The sequence below is a fragment of the Lycorma delicatula genome, chromosome 1 (assembly GCF_047948215.1).
Source record: "Lycorma delicatula isolate Av1 chromosome 1, ASM4794821v1, whole genome shotgun sequence".
Classification (NCBI taxonomy): domain Eukaryota; kingdom Metazoa; phylum Arthropoda; class Insecta; order Hemiptera; family Fulgoridae; genus Lycorma; species Lycorma delicatula.
Genome location: NC_134455.1, coordinates 117,489,967 through 117,514,601, shown reverse-complemented (window position 1 = coordinate 117,514,601; position 24,635 = coordinate 117,489,967). Strand labels below are relative to the sequence as shown.

Genomic DNA, 24,635 nt, shown 5'->3' with positions numbered 1-24,635 from the left:
TCTTCAATTGAACAGACACTTAAATCGTGAAAACCATTCGTAACGTTGGATACGTCTCAGAGTATCATTTCCGTAAGATTGTTTTAAAAGTTGAAACGTTGCTTTGAAAGTTTTCCCCCAGTTTCACGCAAAATGCTACGTTGTGTCGTTGCTCCGGAAATCGCACATAATAAAAATCGCTATGAACTCTTAAAACACGTTGCACTCAAAAACACGAAAACTAAACGAGATATTAACAACCCAAGAACATGTTACAGAATAATATAATCAATCCTTCTGAGGATTAAGAAAATATAAGTTTATTTATTTATGCTCGTAATACTACAGGATTATCATCAGGTCAATTAAATTTTTTGTACTTATGAGATAAATTTTATAGCAATGAAAAAATGTCAAATCTGATCGGAATTTGAACTCAGAATTTTCCCGAAGAATAAAGAAAATATAACACTTCACCACGGAGGTCGGTAAAATAAAGTGCAAAAGTAATCTTAAACTTCAGAAAAGTAACATACTAGAAAACCCGCAATTATTTATTCACTGACCAGCAGAGGGTGTATATATTAGTCTCGTTGTATAATAGTAATTTATTACAATTTAGAAATTTTTATTAAATTTACATTTGTAAAAATAAGATGATTATTACCAAATACGAAAACTGAAATGATATTAATTTGAATTTAAAAAGTAGTAAATATTACTGAATGGACTGTTGAGTGTTAAATTTAAAGGATATCTAGTAGAACAGTTGTGAACTGTTCTACTGAAGGCATACTGCTGTATCATTTTTTTTTGGGACCACCGTTAGGTATTGCTTCTGAGGATGAGATGAAATATGACAATTTTTTAGCGTGTGAAAATGCCATGCCTGACTGGTTATCAAGCCCGGGACCTCCGAAAGAACATCTATTTATCATGAACGCAAGTAAATCGGCTCGTAGTTCATATTAAAGAACTGGATCAGAGTACTGAGTCGCTCTGGAGTTGTTACTCTCTACGAAGTGCGCTCATCTGGGGTAATGGGAGAGGGAGTTATGTGGATGTAATATTTCGTTGGCTGCCTGAGCAGATAAGGAATTTGTAGTTAGCGGTTACACCAGACTGTTTAAATCAACTTAGTTAATAGTGAAGAAGATTTCTTTTAAGCACGTCTCAGTACTTAGTATTACCGTTTCAGTGTAAATTTTTAACTAAAATAAACTTATTTACTGAGACTCTGCTATGGAAACCGACAAACTTAAAAAAATAAACAAAGAAAATATTTGTGATGTTTTGCAAGCTTTGAAACGAGACTGGCCATCATCAATACATGTAAGATTTTCCATTTATTATTCTGTTTATAAATACAGAAGAATACAATAATATAATCGAACAGAGCCGGTTGACATAAACGTTTGTTGTTGTTTTTTTTGCTTAAATTTTCCGCTTGAAACTACAACGTAATTCAGAAAACTTGCTTATGGTTTAGGGTTATTTTTAACGGCTATTGATTTTTTAGGAAAACTGTAAATTTCCTCATTTAATTAAACTTTTATTCAACCTACAGTATTAGCGAGATGTATAAGTTGAGATGTATAACAATTTTCCAATTTAATGGTTATTTTATAGGTATCACTTATTTGTGGTTGTCCACAAAGTCAAGCCTTGCAGTTTTCCATCAAGTTTTTCCTCTCTCTTCAATAACGTTAATTTTAATGGATAATTAGTACAATTAATGGAACAGAATTTTACAGTTGAAATTATTGTACAGTTATTAATTAATGATTAGTATTTAAGTCGGACGAAATGTAATCTAATTAATGTTCTTTTTATGATTTTAGTAAATCTTTATGAATTTAACTGATTTAAGTACTAAGTAACTAGTACAATGAATAATTTTTTATGGCTAGTACAAACTTTTATTAAGTGCCATTGATCCTAATCTCCTGAAATTGATCTACAGAAACATTACTGTATGATATCCAATCACAGGTATTGTATAAGAAAATATAAGAGTTAATCGCTAAGCAACAGGAGAGCTGAAATTCACAAACAATGGTGGCAATAGCTTGAATTCTGGTGATTTTAATTGTATTACTGTTAAGGGTGTTGTCGTTAACTGCTCTATTTGAACACTTGATTGTAAGTAGGTGGAAGTATGTTCATCGCTCCGCATCGATTACCCACAATGATAGTTGCAGATGTAAAATTATATATTTAAATTTTTGCTCAATTGTTCTTAATATTTTTGAAATTTTCAAAAATTGTTAGAAATGTTGCAATAAACTTGTTTTTAGCCGTTTAAAACGTTAAAAATGTTTTAATAGTGTCAAGTAATCCCACTTCCCTTTGTTTCCCAGTTGGATGGAAAAATTAGTTCTGTGTTATCTCTGCAAAGCTTTTCAATTGGGTTAAATATTTTATGGGTTAACAGTGTGACAAAAATAGGAGTAAACATAGCCCGTGAGTAAAATCTTAATATAATAAAAACGATTATAAAAATTAAACACACAAAATAATTAAATAAATTGAACTAAAAAAACAACAATAAATCGAACTAAGAAAATAAATCATGGAAATAAAGGACTAAACATCGTTATGCAGTATTTAATTAAACAATGGGTGACTAATCAACTGTTTTAATTTGTTTAAATATATTTCTCATGTAGAAATAGCAGGCATTTAAGGTTGTCCAATGATTAAGTTCTCACCAGGTCTTAACATCTATAAGAAAATTTTGTCCTTTAACAAAAATATTTAAATGCAGTAGGGGGGCTCTGAATACTAATTGTCTTATTTTAAAGAACCCCCAACAAAACTTTCTGAAAGTTGATTGATCGCCTATTATTTTATTTAATTAAATTCTGCATACGATATCTGGTCCTTTATTTACATATCTTGTTTTCTTTTGTTTTTAGTTTGATTTATTGTCTTTTTTTATTATAATTTGTTGTCTTTTTAGTTCAATTTATTTTTTTGTAGTTGTTTTTTAATCTTTTAAATTGTTTTATTATTTAATACTTTTTGGTGATCATCCAGAAAAATTTTATTATTCAAAAGCTTAATGGGTATAACGTATTTAAAATACTGAGTCAAATGAGAAAACCGTAAACATTTAAATTTATTTATTTAATTGGCGTATACCAATCTAAACTTACAGATTTATCAAGCAATTGAGTTCCTTGAGAGACTTTTTATTGTGCGAGTCAAACAGGAATCTTCTGGGATCCAAACAACTAATGGCTACTAAAATCACTAATTGTCTCACGTGACTCAGTGTTACGTAGTCCTGGCCCTTGGAAAATATGCGAGTGTTCAGATCTACGACAGTTCTATCTAGGGTAGTACCTTATAGTGTATGCATCATCACAGCTCAACACAATATTATTGGCAACATATGCCGCTTCACTTTACCCTGTCTCCCTAAAGCATAAAATTTGACAATAGTGGACTCGATCCACTAATCCGATGCCCGCCTATAACAGCCAGCAACAGGAGCCGCTGGGCGCGCAGCAAAATGTCCGTACAATACCTAAAAGCCATGCGGGCGCAGCATACAGCATAATAGCTTCGCTGACACCAGCGTAAAGGATACGCATGGTACGGTAATTCAACTCCCAGTCGGGATGAATGACTCCCTGCGGATTCTATAAAAAGCATCAGCGACCTTCTTTGCTACATACTGTAAATGTTCCTTGAACCGAAAATTCTCTTCAAGGATAACAAAGAGGTATTTTTGAGTCGTAACGTACCGAATGGGGAGACCAGCCATCCGTACCCGGATTTATCGGGTGGCAGCCAGTCGGCCCTTAAGCAACATCATTGTGGTTTTCTCTGGGCTGAAAATCATCTTATGTTGGAGATTCCAGAGTCGGAGTGTCTCACAAGCACGAGCAGCTCGGAACTCTACTTCATTTCGTGAATCCCCTTCAGTCAGCTGCAGCGCGTCATCAGCGTAATCGACGACACGACAACCACATGGCAATCTTAAACGCAACATCGAATCGAATTCTATGATACAAAGAAGGGGATTCAGAACACTGCCCTGAGGGCATCCTTTAGTTAAGGTCTTGATAACCTCAGAGCCGCCGTCACGCAGGGAAACGGTCCGATGGCTGAAATAACTTGAGAGCACTTCTAGTTCATTTCGTGTACTCTTACGCTTCTGCATCTGAAACAGGGTTAGAGGGCCACCATAAGTTGTTAAATGCCCCAGATATTTCCAGAAAGATCCCTAATACATATTTGCATGGACTAGAGGAAATCCGATACCCACAGCATTACCTCTAATTGTCATAAAACTACAAAAACCATTTGTGGGAGCTCGCCGGGCACAAGCTGGTCTTGACATAGTGCAGGCCACTCGATTTTTCTGAGTATATCAGTTAATTTTTGTTCTGGTTTGGTTCTATGAGATTTTGTAATATGCTAGTAAATACATCCTCTGAATTTTGAAAATTGGAAGATTGGTTAAAGAGATACTATAAGAGCAACCCGTTGCATCTTCCAGAACAGCACCTCAAGAGCACCCCGTTTTCTACCAGTTGATGGTGATGATTGGTCTTAGCCACATAGGAGGAGATCACATCACCTCACCACTCTAACTTTACGCAAAGTCTCCATGGGAAGCCCATTATTATTTAACAAAAATTTTTTAAATCTGTTTAATTTTATTTTATTTAACGTAAATTTAATTCTTTTGTTTTTTAATATTATTCATTCTTTATTTGAATCATTCAGTTCAAACCCAGCTAACTCATTGATAGAAGCTTACAGTTCACAGTTCGTTAATCCAATTCAATAAAATTTGTGCTTCAACCAGCAGATCTCCTCCATTAATACATCTATATATATAAAAATGTTAAGTTCGTTTGTGTACGGCTTCAAAAACCTCAAAATGTTCTGCACCGATTGAGCTCAAATTTTAGCACGATATATAACCCGCATCAAAGATTGTTTTCATCTATTTTTCGCATCAGTCACATACCCGCGACCGCGAGAAAACAATTTTTTTAACAGCCAGTTGTGTTCCAGTGACCGCGCCATCTGCCGGAAGCGAGGGGAACACTCGCCATACTAGCTAACGACAACCGCAGTCACATGTAAAACAATACCTATTCCAAATTACATTGTTTATTAACAAAAAAAAAAACGTATCCACTTGCATCTGATTCAGATTATTATACAATCTGAATTAAATATTCACTTTAATCAAGGTACTTTTGTGTGATCATGTCGTGATTGAGCTGCGCCTTTCACCAAGCTCTGAATTTATTAGAAAACGACCAACAGTGGGATATATGTATTAATGACGCGTGCAACACTGCACATCCAAACCAAATTCGCGCATTATTCGCAATTATATTGACCGCTTGCTTCCCTTCATCTCCCATAGAGTTATGGGAAATATATCGATCGCTTATGGCTGAGGATATTTTGCATAGAGTACGCCTAGAAAATACCAATATGACCATGGAATTTACAGAAGGCATTTACAACGAAGCATTGATAAATATTGAAGACAAGTGCTTAGCTATTGCAAATAAAGTTCTTCGTCAATTGGGAATGCCAGCACCCACCCGAGCTGCGATTGCTTCATTTGATGTGGATTTACGCCGTGAACAGAGTTACAACATTGGTGATCTTCAGTCATATGTTCAATCAAACATTCCCAAATTAACGCGTGAACAGAAAGGCATTTATGATCGCATAATGCAAAAGATAAATGACGTAGTTTGGGGGGGGGGACCTTCTTCTTGGATGCGCCAAGAGGAACTGGGAAAACATTCCTCATTAAATTGATTATAGCAACGGTTCGATCAAAAAATGACAATTATCCTGTTAAGGAATATTAATCAGCCAAAACTCTGCAACGCCACGCGACTTGCAGTTAAGAAATTGATGAATAACGTAGTGGAAGCAACGATTTTAACGGGGCCTTCCCGGTGAAGATGTTCTCATTCCTCGAATACCCATAATCCCGACCGATATACCATTTCAATTTAAAAGATTGCAATTCCCAATTCGATTGGCATTTGCAATCACAATCAATAAAGCTCAAGGTCAATCTTTAGAATTGTGTGGTTTAGATTTAGATGCGGATTGCTTCTCACATGGACAACTGTATGTGCGTCTTCCCGAGTCGGCAAACCAAATAGCCTTTATATCTACGCAGATAGTGGAAAAACAAAAAAATATTGTATATCCACAAGTATTGCAAAATTAAACTACTATGAAACGTATGCTTTGTTTTGTTTCTCATTTCTCATCCATGCAACCACAATGTACCACAGCGAAGCGTGGCGGGTAGAGCTAGTATATATATATTTAAATTTATGTAGCCTATGACAATCCCAGTAACATAAGGATTACAATGCGGGGTCATATGTTTAAATCAGTTCAACCTTTGAGCTGCTACGGTGGAACTATATATATATATATATATATATATATATATACACATACATACACCCTAAATATATTACACTCCTTTTTGGTCAGTCATGTAATAAATAGTTATCAGAGAGTATTTTTTATTACCTATAAGGCAAATTTACTGATGTAAAGAAATTACACTTTAAAATTTAGAAAATAAATTTAAGAAAACTTATGTAGGTATTTTTTGAGATCTTGTCTGATAGTTCCCAACTACGTGTTCAATTTCCACTGTTTGCCTTCATCACTGCCGAAGCACTATTGATTGAATCGCTATAGAACCAAAGAAATAGTTTGCACTTCCACAAATGCATTTTAGTTACTCTTCATTCTCTGTGCTATGCTTGAAGCAACAATAGTACTGAATTGGTTGATGTTATTCTTAGTGAAGAGGATGCAATAACCATACTACAAAAGAAAGGACTGCTCTGTAATTCTTTTTGTTTAGCTAGTGGGCATGACATAATTTTACAAATTGGAGCTTTGAAGAGAGGTCTGTGAAGAATATAAACCATTCACCAGAATAAGTTGATTGAAGCATTCAAAGTACTCTTCAAAACACTAATTTACCTCTTACTGGTATCAATACATTAGTACAACATTTTCTGAAAAGTAGTTAAAAAAGTTTTGCGCAGGAGTAAGGCCAATTATTTAAGTGAGGTCTGCCCTTCAGCCCTCTTAAATAATTCTCAGTATGAATTTTATAGGCCCAAATTTAATAATTGACATAGCCATGATCTTTCAATTGAAAGATTTGTGAATTGAATTGTTCCACACTCAAACTTGTTTTGTTATTTATAAGAGAACATAAGATTCTTTTTATTCCTTCTGTACACTCCATTATAAGATTCACAAAATTATTATTCATTGCTGCAGTGAATACTTAGAGGAAACTGTTGTTGCAAAATAAAGAATTGCTTCTTTTGCACAGTTGAAGATGGTTTCGGAGCTACCTTTATCCAATCATTGAGGAATATTTAAATCCAGGGTCCACTGAATCTGATGAGTATCAAAGCACACAGAAGGAATAGAAAGAATTGACCATGAAAATTATAAATTTCATTATAATTTTGATTATCATAAAATAGCCACTCATGAAGTCTGTATTTAATTTCCAGTATTGCAGATTTTCTCACTTTATCTGCATATTAATTTTGTTCGAATTAAGGAACTTTCGTGTGATATTAGATTTATCTAAAGTTAAAGGTGATCTGGTATATCACCCCTGTAGCAAAACCATCTGGTTTTTTGTATCACTTAATCTTTTTGTTATGGTGGAATGGTAGCCAAGGTTAAAATGACTTTGATTCAGATCTAGTCCTATGTTTTGATGGGAAGTGGAAGTGGAAATGCTGTTGTTGTAGCGCAAAAACTTAGATACTTCTAACTTAAAACATCTGAGCATATCAATTATGTATAAATGCGTACATGTTATTAATGATTATTTTTGTATGCTAGTAGTTCTTTGCCATTAACCATAGCAAATTGTGCTTAGATCCATTTCCAAGTACTTGTTTCAACTCAAAATGTTACTTCAAATAAATAATTGTTGCTTATACTTTAGTCACTTAAACTGGAATTCATGTGAACAAAGAAATATACTGGTTTTTTGTTTTACTCCATACCAGTAATTAGATTTTTTAAGCAAATCATGAAAAAGGCTGATCATAATTTGAGTTATAATCACAATTACTGTTACATTCTTCTCTTTCCTGCTTACATTTATATAACTTACATTTACATTGCTTTATATTGCTTACAGTTACTCTTTTCAGAGTATTTATAAGGTTTTTTTTTTTTTTTTTTTATATTCCCACCTACTCCTCTGGAACGACCTGTATGTGCTTTCTAGACAATTATAAAAATATTCCTATTGTTGTATGAAAGTAAAATACAACATATTTACTTTTTTTTTATGAAAATGTTTATGAGATTTACTTTAACTTATATTTATATAGTATAAGTAGTACTACAGCTCCCAATAAATCAGGCTGGGGTAAAAATTTATAGACATGGATAGTTAAAATTAAATTAATGTTGTTAACTCTTTAACACACAAGATACATCTGGAAGACGGATGCGAAATTAAAAATTTGTATAGTTTATGCTCTGGAATTATGCAGCACCTTCACTTCTACCTTTCAGTCGAGTGGCAACGTTTGTCCAGTGTAAGTGGTTTGTGTTTCTGATGGTCATTATCTTTTCGTGGTATATTTGTTATTTTTGTTCCATCTAGGAGACATATTATGTTAATTAAGTGGCTCTACTTCTGTCTCACACACATATTGTGTTACTTGAGTGACATTATTATTATTATTTTATAGCGTTAAGGATCTATACTATCAAATTGATAGTGACCGCGACTCTGACTGAGCAGGAGGCAGATAAAAATGAGAGTACTGGCCAAGAATCTGTTGATGCAGGAGATATTAACAAACAGAATGTGGATGAGCCTCTTCCTCAGCCAAAGCATCGAGATCCAATGTATTTTTATTGGAAAAAGGAGCAGTTTAAATGGAGAAAAGAAAATCCTCCAGCTAATGTTAGAACAAGAAGGCATAATATAGTAGTTTAACTTCCTGGACTAAAACCAAAAGCAAAGCAATTGGGGCCTGATCCATCTGTTGATGAAGTATGGGGTCTTTTATTTGTTAATAATAGAAGAGATATTAAAGTGGACAAAAAAGAAGATTTCTTCGCTCAGAGCAAACTACTCAACACCTCAATCTTATTTATCCGATTTGGACATTAATGAAATAAAAGCCTTATTGGATTTTTGATTTATACTACAATATTTAACTCAAGCAATGAATCAGTTGATAGTTTTTTTGCAACTGATGGTACAAGATGACTTATTTTTTGCTGAATTATGTCCAGGACAGATTTTTATTTCTATTAGTAGTATTGTGCTTCGACAATCCTGATGATCGTGATGAAAGAAAGAGAGACAATCCTACAGCAGCAGTGTCAGAAACATTCAACAAGTTTATTGAAAATGCATAGCTTCTTTACTCTCCAGGGCCATTAATGTATGTAGATGAAATACTGACTGCATTTCATGGACACTGTAATTTCAAAATGTTCATGTCTAAGAAACTCGCTAAATACAGACTCAAAATCTTATGCTTGATGGACGCAAGAACCCACTATGTATATAATTGGTACATATACTGTGGGAAAGAAAGTGAGGGAAGATTGTTATCTTAGGAAGAAAAGAAAACGTTATTCCCTACCCAAGCAGTCATCCAGCTGGCAAAACCAATTGAAGGTTAACAACATTGTAATATTACAGCCGACAATTGGTTTAGCTCAACCAAGCTTGCTAATGAGCTTTTAAAGAGAGATCGTACTATGTTGTATCCTTAAAAAAAATTAAACTGAAATTCCACCTAAGTTTCAGTCAAACAAATCACGTAAAGATGACTCATCTATGTATAATTTCACCGAAGATCTCACCTACAAGAAATTTACCCCATGAATTATTTTTTTTTTCAATTAGGAGGATACTAAAGATTGAAGATGCCAAAATTCATTGAAAGTTGAAAAAACATTCATTTTGTCCTCCAGAGACGAAAAGGACCAGATATCCTTGTCAGCAATGTGGAGCAGCCACTTGCCTAGGATGCGCAAGGAAGATCTGTAAAAACTATTTAAAAAAATGTGACTATAATGTGATTTTGAAGAGACTTATATCTAAAGAATTTGTAGTTGTTAAACCTTTCCCATCATATTTTGTATTTTTAGATGGGGTTTGTGTAGTATTGTAAAAAAAAAAATAGTACTCTCGCATTTAATTATCTTTTAAACAAAACTAATGTTTCTTTTAGTATTATTAAAATTAAATTGTATACAATAACCTTAAGTTTAATTAATATTAATTTTAACTAAGAACATGTTAGCAATACTGAGAATATAAGAATTCTTCATTAAATTTTATTTGTGTCACTGTGTGTATTAATTATACCCAAATTACATAACAGTCTCTCTCAGATGTATTTTGTTAAGTAATTTTTAAACATGAAGTCTGTTAAGGGTTAAAAATGAAGTTGGAAGTTCTGTGAGGTACAGTTAATTTTTGTTGTTGTATGTTTTAAAGTAATTTAAAAGCTTTTTAACTGTACTGCAGTTTTTAAATTGGCTTTTTGGTAACACGATCTTCAACCTTCTCTTTTTTCAGATATATTACTTCATCTGGATTCAAATGAAGTGGTTAGAGGCCAACTCAAACGTGAAAAGTATTAATGTATATCGGTATGGAAAACCAGAGCAGGAATTGTTTGTTGCATCAGTACATTATCTGGTAAATTGACTTATTTTCTGGTTAATTATGTTAGTCAACGTGAATATATTTCAGAATGCTAACACTTGACTTCAGAAAATTATAGTAGTTTAAAGATTTCATTCTGTAATGCAAATACCTTCTTCCTGATAATAAATTTTTGTTATTATTCATTTGAGTTTATTTTCATTTTGTTCTTTTTTCTTTAACATCCATTGCTGTTAAAGAAAAACATGGAGCATACCTCTTTGGAGTCTGTTTAATATGTTATAAAATCTATTTTTCTTAAAAAGTGTAGTGATAAATACTGTTGGAGCTTTTGACTTTTTATCCGCTAGAGTTATTGATCTTATTCATGCGACATCCACTTTTTGATCTAATAACATGATTACGACAATCTTTCAGATTATTTTATCGCATTTAATATATATTCTTTCTGGTTTTGGCTATGAATTGGCCTGCTCTTCGGTCTCCTGTTCCAACTTCTGCTGTTCGATTGGCGGATTTACGGGAACTAGAGAAGCGTTGCCTTGAGTTAAAAATAACTGGTCAATGTATAACAATAATAATAAAAATATTAATAATAATATAAAGACAAATGATAATAAAAATAAAATTAAGCGTAAAAGGAAAAATAGGGCCGCTAGGAAAACAAAAAATAATTTTAATAATGATATTAAAAATAATGAAATGCAAGGTAACACAAATAATAATTTAATAAATAACATTTTTTAATTAAAAGTAAAGGATTCTAATACAAATAATAAAGGGGAAGACAGAACACACAACTGTTAATAGTGAAGCTATCTATACATCAGAAAGAAGCACGTACTGCACATAACATTAAAATTCCTGTAGAGATAAATAATCATAATAATAACAATAATGAAAAATATACGAGGGTTATTTTTTTTCAAGGTCCGATCGGTCACGAAATTAAAACCACAGTGAAAATAAAATATTTTTAATTTGTAACAAGTACTTACATAGTTACGCTATTTCTCTACATAGTCGCCACTCCGATTTACACATTTCTCGTAGCGTGGTACAAACTTTCCAATACCCTCGTCATAGAACGGCGCCGCCTGTGTTTTTAGTCATGTTTCTACGCTGGTCTGCACTCGATGTCTGTGCCAAAATGTTGTCCTCCTAGCCAGCATTTCATGTGAGCAGAGGTGAAAATCGGATGGAGCCAAGTCCGGGCTGTATGGTGGGTGATCAAACACTTCCCAACGAAAACGCTGCAGGAGCTTCTTTGTTACAGCTGCAGTGTGCGGCAGAGCATTGTCATGGAGAAAGACAATGCCTGATGACAACATTCTTCTCCGCTTATTCTGAATTTCCCTTCGTAGACGTTGAAGAGTCACGCAGTATGAGGCTGCAGTGATGGTCGTGCCACGTTCCATGAATTCCACCAAGAGCTGCAGACCAGCGTAGAAACATGGTTGAAAACACAGGCGGCTCCGTTCTATGACGAAGGTATTGGAAAGTTGGTACCACGCTACGACAAATGTGTAAATCGGAGTGGCGACTATGTAGAGAAATAGCGTAACTATGTAAGTACTTGTTACAAATAAAAAAACTTTTATTTTCACTGTGGTTTTAATTTCGTGACCGATTGAATCTTGAAAAAAAAATAACCCTCGTATATAATTGCTGAGTAATAATTATAACAGCAATAAAGACAGGAAATGGAATATAATGATAATGTTAATAATAAATTTAGTAATATTAAATTTGACAAATTTATTAAACGAAATAATTCAGATATTAAAAACGGGCTGCTAAACGTTAATAAAAATTATTAACAAAAATGATGTTATATATAAAGGAAAAAATATAAGAAAGATTAAGAAGAAAAATGTAAATACGATTAGTTGTATATTGCCAAATAATAATTATATTAATAAGAAGAAGAAAGGTAGGAATAATAAATGTAAAATGTTGCGAAATGTGAATAATTATAATAATTGTATATTGTCAAATATTACTGACAAAGATAATAATAATAATAATAATAATAATCCCCACGTCCGGAACACAACATCTACGTTCCATATAGCTGGCTAACGAGGCTCCGAGTAAATTCCTCGGATATGCTTTTCTTTTGACCTGATTCCACCTTCAGGTCCACACATGGTTTGGATTTTTCGGCTACCTGCAGGATATGAACAATAATTTATTAGGAAGTGGACACATACCAAACTTAGAGCTGGCGATGTGGCGGCCAGGATCAATGTTATTGCAGGTGTAACGGAGACCCTTCCGTTGTCCACATGCCCCCTGCGATGGCAACCATGTAGCAATGGTGCTCATGTATGTCGGTGCATGGGAGCTCTGAAAGCTTCGGTGAGTAGGAGCCTAGAGTCAGTGCAGAGATTGCGCATCCGCTCTCTGCCAGGACATATGCCGGTTCCACCGGAGTACCGGATCGGACCTCCAAGGTTAGTAGCCCTGGAGTGGGGGTGTACCCCGGCGGCTAGCCTTGCTACAGAAGGGATTAACCGTTCATGAACATTGAACAATCAAACGTGGCAGAGGGTTCACGTAAACATCCTCGTCTATAACCGGGTAACTCGGTTGCACTCTTTCGGTGTTTCGCCTAAGGCGAAACACCGAAAGAGTGCAGAATCACGAAGAATAGAAGTTGAGGCTAGAAAAAGCTTGCAGAAAGCTTTTTTCAAGAGTAACATTCCAAAGCCGAAATATTTAGTCATCACGGTAATTTCTCGAAGGTCAGTCCTTTCCTCATCGCTGGAGAAATAAATAAATGTGCTGGAGGCCCTGTTAAGGAAATTAGGAAAACTTTCACGGGACTTCATGTAGAGACTGTAAATGATATACAGTCTCAGAAGATCCTAGGGCTGAAAAAATAGGAGATTTGGCAGTACGTGTTGATCCCCATGGCACACTCAACACCTCAAGAGGTGTTGTGGTATGTCGGGATCTTTTAAATTGTTCGGAGCAAGAGATTGTAGAGGAACTGGCAGCACAAGGAGTAATAGAGTGTCGCCGATTGAACATGAGAAGGAATGGCGAAGTCCAATTGTAAAGGAACGCATTCTTGTAGATCCAGGAACTGTCCTGTCTACAAAGACGAGGTAGCTGTGCAGGAAGTAAAAACCCTGCAAAAGGTCAGCTACTTTGAAGCAAAGAAGATTGTTAACGCCCGCAGGCCTACAGCAACAACAACTTATGCTCAGGCTGCGGCGGCCGTTCCTGTTCCTGCTCCAGTTGCTGTCGATGAAAGTCAACTCATCAGTAAACTTGCTCCGACCTTAGCTAATATGATTGAAAGAATTATTGATAATAAAATGAAACCTTTCAATAGTAAAGATCCTATAAAGCCAAAGATATTAGTACAGCCTCCTGAAGATAAAACACCGAAAGTTGCTCTTGTTCTGAAGAAAACGGACGCCAAAGCAGAAAGCCAAGTCCGTCTTAGTGAGATACTTATTGATAAGCAGAAAGTAACAGCTACAGAATCTGTTATGGGGGCTCCCAAGCCTCCTGCAACTGAGGTGGCCTCTAAACCCCAGAGACCACAAAAAATCACACAGGGGGGCGAGTGTCCCCCATTCCACAGGCAGTGACCGGTGCTACCACCGTGTCGGTGGGCGGCCAGGTTGCCGCCTCTCAATCGGCGCCTGAAACCGGCGCCGATCCATGCCCGTCGTCCTCGACGGCTTCTGGTGTCTCCGATTCGGAGACTGGAAGCTATACGGGCGACGACGTTCTCCGCGAACACGATGCTGTTCGCAATATGGAGAAAAAAAGGATAGCCGAAAGGAAAACCTAGGCTATTTAAAATCAGCGAGTCAATAGTACAACGGAACATCAATGGATGTTTTTCAAACATCCATGAGCTCCAACGCTTGGTACATGATGTAGACCCGATTTGTATATGTCTGCAAGAACCGCATTTCAGCCGAAATGAAAATTTTAAATTAAAAGAATATGATACATTTCGGCGAGATCAACCGCCAAATATTAGAGGTGGAGTAGCCATACTAACATCGACCAGAGCTACCGCCGAAGCTGTTGATCTAAATACAAACCTGCAAGCGGTTGCCATTAGAATGAAGCCTCCACTTCAGGTCACTGTTTGTAGCATATACTTGCCGAATTTTGATTGGAATAAGAATGACATAGCAAAATTAATTTCTGAGCTTCCCCCACCTGTTTTACTGGTGGGTGACTTTAATGCTCATAATTCTCTCTGCGGATCGGATCGAGTAGATCCCTGCGGAAGAGAATTGGAAAGGCTCCTGATGAATTCTGAAATTATGCTTTTAAACGATGGGTCAGGAACCTTTTTCAATACCAGAGATGGATCGACGTCCTGTATAGATCTTGCACTGATAAGCGGATCGATAGCATCGAGGTACAGCTTCCATGTTTTAGACGATTTGCATGGAAGCGCCCATCTCAAAAAGATGGTTGCTTGAAAAGGCAGATTGGACGAGCTTCACAGCTAGAACGATACTCCCTGAAACAACTGGAGTTATCGGGGACGATGTCGACGCTATAACAAATGCGATACTTGAGTCGGCATCGAAATTCATCAACAAAACATCTGGGAAACTTACGAAACAACCCGTTCCATGGTGGAACGAAGAAATAAGTGAAGCTATTAAAAGAAAGAAAAGAACGTATAACGCCTTCAAGAAACGTCCTACCCTACAAAATCTTATTGCCTTTAAAAAATACAGGGCGTATGCAAAACGTCTCATGATTAACTCGAAGAAACGATCCTGGCAGTAATACGTGTCATCCATCGACAGAACCACTACTGCATTAGATGTTTGGAGGAAAGTGAAGGCGATTTGTGGGCGTATAGATTTTGCGCCCATAACTAGCCTTCAAGATGAAGATGAAATTAAGGATACTCCAAACGAAATCGCAGAGCTATTGTCCAATCACTTCGAGAAGGCCAGCAAAATGGCCAACTACGAGGAAGGTTTTCGAACCAAAAAAGAAGAACTCGAAGGTCTACAAATTTTAGAACTGAGTATAATTACTCATATATAATGTACCATTTAAAATGGAAGAATTCGTGAAAGCGTTGGAAAAAGCAGGCAACACAGCTGCTGGTCCGGATGAAATCCATTATAATATGATCAGGCAGCTGAATACCACGGCAAAACGGAGATTATTAGAACTTTATAATCAAATATGGTGGGATGGAATGTACCCGCAGCAGTGGAAAGAAGCTCATGTTGTTCCAGTACCAAAGAAAAAGAAATATTTAACAGATCCCAATACCTACCCTCCTATTTCCTTGACGTGTGCTATAGGAAAAATACTCTAAAAAATGATTAATAATCGACTCGTTTGGGTTTTAGAAAAAGAAAACCTGATATCACCATATCAAGCAGGTTTTCGACAGTACCATTCCACCATCGATCAAATGATCAACTTAGAAAACATTATATATAACAGCTTTATTACAAGGAAATATTGTGTCGGAGTCTTCTTTGATCTTCAGAAGACTTTCGATTTGACCTGGCGTCATGGTATAATGCTCCAGATACATGAATGGGGCATTCGTGGCAAACTGCCAATCTTATTGAGCAACAAATCTTATTGAGAGGAATAATGGATTCCAATTTTCACCAGATAAAACGTGCTGTGTACACTTCTGTAGGAAGGAATTCCTCATCAAAGTCCTACATTGACAATCGGCAATGATCCAATACAATATAAAGACAACGTGAGATTTTTAGGACTAGTATTGGATAAATCCCTTACATGAGGATTACACATACAGGACTTGAGTGTTAGATGCAAAAAAGCCCTTTAAGTTGATTCGCCGTGAACAAGTAGCTGTGACCAGACTTAGAATCGGTCACACGCGATTAACAAATTCATATTTATTAACCGGCGAAGAAAGACCAATATGCGGTGTTTGTATTAAAACACTGACAGTCAAGCATCTAATAGAAGAGTGTACCATATATGAGGACCTCAGAAAGAGGTTCCGTCTTAGAAATGAGATTACTGCTGATCTGGATAATGGAAATGAAGAAAAGATAGTTGCATTTTTACACGCCAGTGGACTTCTTGGAAGTCTATAAAAGTGAAAAATTTAAAGCTGTGATAAAAGAATCACTAAGTGGTTGTTTTATATAGATTTATATACAAGAGAGTCTCGAAGCGTGGCACGTATAGTAACGGGTCTCTTGCCTAGGCCATCCTGGCTCGTCTGCATTCAAGAGCAGTGAGTCGGGGTATGTCCAATAATGGCATGGGGGACCCCCAAGGGTAAACTGAGGGCGCGAGGCTATGGGTAAGTGCAATGGATGCCTGTAGCCTGTTTATAAGAAGGAGTCAACTGCCACGGCATCCTGGCGCGACTGATATACTGCTCAACGGCGGTTCTGGTCGCCCCGAGGGTGCTTAAACAAACTATAAACGAGACACGTAGAAAAACGGAAATGGTATTGATATCTTGTATTTTTTTTAATTTCATGGTATTTTGAGAATCTTATCTCAAATTTTAATATCGGACCCTTTACACCCCATAAGTGTTGGTTGTTTTTGTTTTTGTGGTGTTTTAATGTTTCTGTGTAGTTTGTGTTTTTAAATAAAATGTAAGGGCCCTTTACACCCTTACATATGACGATCCTCATGGTGATACTAATTTCCTTTAAGAATGTGACGAGGGCTAATGACCTTAAAAAAAAAAATAAATAAAAAAAATATAATAATTATAATAATAATAATAATGAATTTAATAATTATAGTAAAAGGAAATATAATAAATAATATCGAAATGTTGCCGAAAATAAATGAATATGATAGTTATGTTATTGAGAAGATATATAATAGTAATGATAACACTGCCACAGATGAAATTAATAATACTAATTTATTGCCAAATAACAATAAAAATAGTACTGAAATAAATAATTACGTTAGTGAAATAATCACGAAGGCTATTATTAAAAAGTTGCCAAAACCCGATGAAGTTATATTCAAAGAAAATAATAGAAGTGTTAGGAACAAGTATGATAGAAGTAACAGGAAAACGTTGCCGAAAATAATCGAAGTTAATAAAGGTATTGATGAAAATAATAAAATACATAATGATATTATAAATAGTAATTTTAATATGTTGCTGATAAATACGGAAAATACAAGAAATAATGAAGGTAATGTTAAAATAAAGAAAGAAGTTAATGAAACGACGATAAATAATATTAGTATTAAATTCCCAAATAATGTTGAAGGAGATATTGAAGTTAATGATTATGGTAATAAATATAATAAGCTTATTGAATATGAAGTTAATATTGACAATGAAAGTAATAAATAATATGATTGAAGAAGAATATTAAGGATAAATTCGAAAAATAAGAATAAATACAATAATATTATTAATGAAGAAGATAATAATAAAACTGATAATTACAGTAAAAGGATTATGGTATAAGAAAAGAAATAAAGCTAATGATAATAAAATGTTGCCAGATAATAAATACGATATTAAGTAATAATATTATGAATGAATATATAGGTTGCCTAAAATTTGAAAATTAAGGAAAATACCAGTGATAGGAATAAAAACAATAAGAATCTCATATAAAAGAGAATGCCCTGACTGATACACCGACTCATAATCAACGTACAACCAAAGCTATTATAGGTAGAGACTTAAAATTTTCAGCGTACCTTCGTATCTTTAAGTAGGCGTCCACTAAAAAAGAATTTTGCAAAATTTTGATTTTAAGGGGTTCAAATCGATAAAAAACTAAATTTCGTGTTAACAGCGCTATCTGTTGGACGTAAAAGCAACATATGCTATACTAATTATTTTACGATTCCATTGCAATGTTTCCGGTATGTGTGTCCACTATAGACTAAAAAACTACTGGATCGATTTATGCGAGGGGACGAAGGGAGAAAGAAAAAAATCGGAAAAGGGAAATAAGGAAAATTATCGAAAAAGGTAAAAGGGAGAAGGAAATGGAAAGGGAAAAGAGGAAGGAGGAAAGGGAAGTAAGGGAAAGAGAAACGGGAGAATACAGGAAGGGAGAGCGAAGCGAGCCATGACCCTCTGATCGTGACAGGAAGCGCAAGTAACCATAGAGTACGGGCGAAGCCGCGATGGGGATCCTAGATTTGGGATTGTAATTTTTTTTTTTGTTTATCTTTGTTGGACTTTTATATTGAACTATTTTAATTCATTCTTAAAACGGATTGGTCTAACAAATATTGTTCAATTTTCTTATCTTTCTTTTTTTGTTTTCCTTTATTTAAGTTTTGGGAAGCAATTCATTGTTATCGTATATTCCTTCAGTATTTTTCATAAAATTTTTTATTTACCGTTTTATCAGGATTTAATGAAAATCTAAATATAATATTGTCGATTAAATATTTTTTATTTATAAAAAAATAAATTTGCTATTAAAAAGCATTACGAGTGAAACTACATCTATATTGTAGGCGAAGTCGCGACGGGGTACGCTAGTAATATTATAAATAAAGATAATGATACTAATGAAATAAATATAAAAAATATTAGTCATAATTTTAATATGATTAACTGCATGAAAAATTGAAATACGTTAGATGTTAGGACCAATCAAAAGAATTGTAAGAAGAGGAAGAAATAATTAAAATAAATAAACCTCAGATATTAGACTGTTAAGGAAATAAAATAATTGTTTAACGAATTAAAAGAACAAATTAGAATATAAAATAATTGCAAAAAGAATGATTAATGGATTTTTAAATAGTTTTTATTATATTGATACATTATGAAGAAAAATATATTAATTTGAATTAAAGTGAATTATTGAGGTTAATTAAATGGTGTATAAGAAGTTATTATTGATTATTGAATTTTTATAAATACTTAAAGGTCAAATATTATTGAAATAATAATAATAATAGGAATAATTTTATGAAGAACTTGTTGCACATATTGAAATAATTTTTTTTTTTAAATGTTATAATAAACGTAGGACAATTAACTTGTGCATTATGAATTGAAATAATTTTATTTATTGTGTTAACAATGGTAGACGTATGAATAAAAATGTCAACAATGTTAGACGTAAGAATACAAATATGTAAGAAGGAGATAATTTCACAGCTGTACGACGGAGATTAAGTCACGTAGATAAGAAAATAATATTAACAAGGCTACATTACAGTAAGAAAAAACTATTTACATTATATAATAAACATATCAGAAAATAATGTAAATACGAGAATTAAAATAAAAATATGTAAAGTTATTCATCCAACATAATTATTTGAAATAAATGTATTAACTTTGAATAAATGTTATGAAGATTATTTGAGTGTATTTTATTATATATAATTAGTAAAAAAATATTATGCTTATTTTAAGAATTGTTCTACAAATAATATTTTTTTTTTTTTACTGAAGCGAAATGATTCTATAATTGCAGGTGACATTGAAAAGTATAATCAAGATTAAATTAACTATAAAATACAGTAAATGTTTTAAATGTTATGAATTATGAGAAATATGTTATCTATTGAACCACTACTCTAATGTACAGATTTATTGAAACGTAAACGCCAGTTAACGTTTAATTTAGCGTTTTTTTTTTTTTTGTTTTTTTTTTTTTTGTTATCGATGTTGCGGAGAAATACCATTTACGTACAGATTTATTGAAACAATAACTCTAATGTACAGATTTATTGAAACGTAAACGCCAGTTAACGTTTAATTTAGCGTTTTTTTTTTGTTTTTTTTTTTTTTTTTTGTTATCGATGTTGCGGAGAAATACCATTTACGTACTCCCCACGAGGTGGGGGAGTGTTGGACTCGCACGGGTTCGGTTAGATGTTATTATAGAACCTATATGTGCCCGCACCCCTTACCGACTAAAACTCCGGTTTCACCGTTCCTTTCCACCTGGGGCCGGTTTTTCAATTAAGTATATCACAACCCCAGGGATGACAAGGCAGGGAGGCTTAGGAGTCCCACAGCTTCATCGCCACCGCCCACCAGCGCAACCACGGACAGACGGTGACTCCACTGAAGCCTGTCCCTCACCACCTATCCTTCCAACTCTTGACGCTACTTCTGACAGCTACATTATTCTGACTGTTTCTTCTCGGACTGTTTTAGTTCACTGATTCAACTAATTAACTATAGTTTAATCAGTAATCTAAATAACATAAGGACTTACCGCTGTACTCACTTCGGCTAATATTCACACCCTACGTCGCTATTTACCTTCCTTTTGGACATTGGTATCACTCGCTACTTGCTCAGAGGCTACAGGAGTCCCCTTGCTCCATCACTACCACCCATCCATCTAGACGAGCGGCAACTCCATGAGGGAGCGCTTTTAATTTAGGAAAGAATAATATAAGTGACTTTCAAAACCAATAGGTATGATTATGAAATAGTGTATAAACAGGAAAGTTAAAATACAAGAATTATTTGAAAAACACTAAGACAAGAATAAATGCAGAAATATCTGAAAATAATTTGTTAATAATATAACTAATTTTGTCAGAGAGTATTTAAGATACCTAATATAAAACATAAATTGTATTTTGAAGATAATTTTGTGAATGATATCGTTGTTTGAAAATAATATTGTTATAGTAAGTGTAATATGAAATAATTGAATAATAAAGACATTTTTCTGAATAAAAGTTTAAGACAAGCTCTACAAGCCAACTGTCTAAGAAAATGCATAGCTGCACGAATTTCTGTTTTAATGTCAGTTTTAATGTCAGTTACTGACATTAAAACAGAAGCTAATGCAGTAAAGAAAAGCAAGTAAACACGTATTTACGATAGAAATAAAATAAAATACACAGTTAAATATAATTTAATATTAGCAGGATATTTTAATGACTCTCTTAATAGTGGTCATTTTGGTTGTACTATAAGTGCGTCCATGATTTTTCGAGATTTTCTCGAATTTATTGTGCTATTTTTTTTTTGTTAAACTGGTGTTAAGTGTGTTATTTAGTGTTTTTTCTTGTTGTGAGTTAAAACCAATTTTCTGGTTGTTAATAACTGTACTATTGTGTTTGTTTTGGTAGACGTTTCGCCTAACCAAGTTTGTTATGTTGTATATATTTGTTTACGTTGTTTTGTCTCGCAATTTTGCATGCGTTTATTTATGTGGGTTTTTTTTGGTTGCGTTTTGTATGTTGATTTATCATCATTTTGTTTTGTTTCTCATGGTTTTTATTTGTTCGTGTTACATAAATACGTAGTTAGCCTATATTGTGATTGTGTTGCCGTTGCCAGGCAGGTTGACATTGCTTGACTACCTTTTTTGATAATTCTTTCTGTGAATGTTGGCCTTTTGTTAAAGTTGTTTTGGTAATTATTTAATTGAGGTAACTCATCCCAAAATCACAAAACATATCAAATTTTAAAATCTTTTGAGATGTATTTTATGATGGAAATGAAGTGTCGGAAAAGTAGATATTTAAATATTGATATACTCGATAATGCAGATTCTCACCTCCGAATAATGTAGAATTGTTTCTTATTCACTACACTACTTTTATTATTTATAACTTATTCATTACATTACATTGTTGTCTGCTATTCTCACACGGCGTCTAAGTTTTCTGAGTTTTCTTTATAAAATTTACAGCGTTCAGTAAGTAAGAGTGACTACAATGGATGAAAATAAAATATGCTATATGTAAAAATTGTGAATTTACATTTATTGAATTCTCTCAGTCGGTTGATAATGTGAGACAATTTTTTTACAATCATGGCATTTTGCCTAAACACAGACAATGTCCATCGTGTAATAACGAAATGAAGCTGAATGAAGATCGACACATTTTCCGTTGTAGAAAACCTCTTCGTGTTCTTAACAAACATAAGAAATATTAAAGTAAACAATGTAACATAGCCATTTCGCAATACGCCGATACATGGTTAGCCACCGCTAGGTTAGAATTACCTGTTATTTTACGTTTCTCCATAATATGGTGTGTAATAAAGCTACCTCGGCAAGATATGTTGTGTAGTGAGCCAAATTTATCGTCTAGTACTGCGGTAGATTGGAGCAATTATTTTCGGGAAATTGTTTTGAATATTTGTGTACTAATTTGAAAAAAGTTGGAGAAGTAGGCAAAATTGTAGAAATCGATGAAGCCAAAATCGGTAAACGAAAATATAATCGCGGCAGAATTATAAATGGAAACTGGAATTCCACCAAATATTTGGTGGAATACAACGAGACATAAAAGAAGTTTTCACGGTTCCAGTATCAACACGTGATAAGGAAACTTTGCTTCGCATTATAAAGGACTATGTGCACCCAGGTCCTACAATTATTAGTGACTGTTGGAAATCTTATGATTTTTTTACAAACAGGAGGCTTCCAACACTTAACTGTGAATCATACATACAATTTCCGGACACTGGGGCACATACGCAGACAATCGAACGTCAATGGAGAGAAGTAAGAAGCAATGTGTTGCGTTATGAAAATTCCGGCCTGCTCTTCGGTCACCTGTCCCAGCTTCTGCTGTTCGATTGGCGGAATTACGGGAACTAGAGGAGCGTTGCCTTGAGTTAAGACGCTTGTGTGGTTTTCCTGATAAATCGGTCCCTGGAAATCGACCTGCGTGTTTGTCTCAGGGTGGCTCTTCCCTGCGTTTGCGAGGCGGGGCTGCCGGCTCATCTGAGTCCGAGGAGGTTGAAGAAGTTGACCATATGGTGTCTGTTGGTCGTCCCCCCGTCTTGACCCAGGCTTTGGTATATGCTCCTCCTTCCGCTGGTCCTGTTCGGACTGATTTTCTCGTGAAATTTTGACTTCTTCAGTGTTGGATATCGCTGCCGATAGGGTTACTAAGAACTCTCTGCGTAAGGTCAGGTTCCCACCCAAGCTGCGAGGTAATCCTCGCTTTAAGCTTGGTATAGTTGAATCCGTTGCTGTGCCGCCTGACTCAGAAGCTTTACCGCAGGGTTCTACGTCTTTTGCTGATTCTGGCCTTGATCAGCTGTATGTCGCGGCCTCGCTTCTTTGCAGCGGTACCACCTTGCTCTCTGCGACTGGAACAAGCGGCGTGGTGGTCGGGAAAGGGGGTGGGGCCATGTAGGATTTTGAGGCCCAACTGAAGGTTATGCAGGACGGCATCGCTCAGTTGTTGCGGCTAGGTCGTACCTGCTGGGTCGTCTGCGTGAACGGGAGGATTTGTCCGTTCTTATTGAAAAGGTTGTTTCTTCCTGTGCGTCGACTGTTATTTCGTCGAGTCGTGCTGAAGTTGTCGGAGGAAGACCTTTGTGCCCCCCGACGTTGAGCTTTCCTTCCGTTGCTTCCGCTCGCCTTGCCACTGTGTCCGGGAATGTTGTCTTTGTTCGTTCCGAAAAAGATGCGAGCGGTAAACCCCGATTGGATTCCGGGGCGGCTATTGCTTCCCTGGAAAAAGTTATCAAGCCCAGCCAGGACTCCATTAGTGTTAAGAGTCTTCGTCGGCTTAGAAGTGGTGATGTGCTGCTTGAAACAGGTGGGTGTTGACGTGGACAAAATCATGAATTGCTCTGATCTACGCGACGAAGGTTTGGTTTTATCACGCCCCCGCCCTTTGAAAGCGAAACTCATGGTATACGAAGTTCCTACGGACTTTACTAGAGAGGAAGTTCTTGATGTTTGTACTCCCAAAACGAATCTGAGAGGCCTCCACCTGACGTCTTCCGCGAGAGATTTAAGATCCTTAAGGTCATAACATCTGTTCACAAAGAGACCCATTAGTCCATAGTGGACTAATGGAAACTCCATAGTGGAGTTTTCTCCTGTAGTTCAGAATTGGTTGCAGCGGCGGGAGCGTGTATTTATAGATTGGAGCTGTTGTCGGTTCGGGACTATGGTGACGTTATTCGGTGTATTATGTGCCAGGCCTATGGGCATGTTTCTAAATATTGTCGAGAGAAAGAGGTGTGTGGCCACTGTAAGGGTAGTCACGATCTAAA

General features: G+C 35.2%; 1 long non-coding RNA gene across 1 annotated transcript; it reads left to right on the top strand.

Moving 5' to 3' along the window:
- The first annotated feature begins 1,079 nt into the window (after nt 1-1,079).
- Nucleotides 1,080-10,866, top strand: LOC142318166 (uncharacterized). Its single transcript, XR_012754840.1, has 2 exons — nt 1,080-1,311; nt 10,592-10,866. It is a non-coding gene; the product is annotated as an uncharacterized LOC142318166 (long non-coding RNA).
- Nucleotides 10,867-24,635: the final 13,769 nt, after the last annotated feature.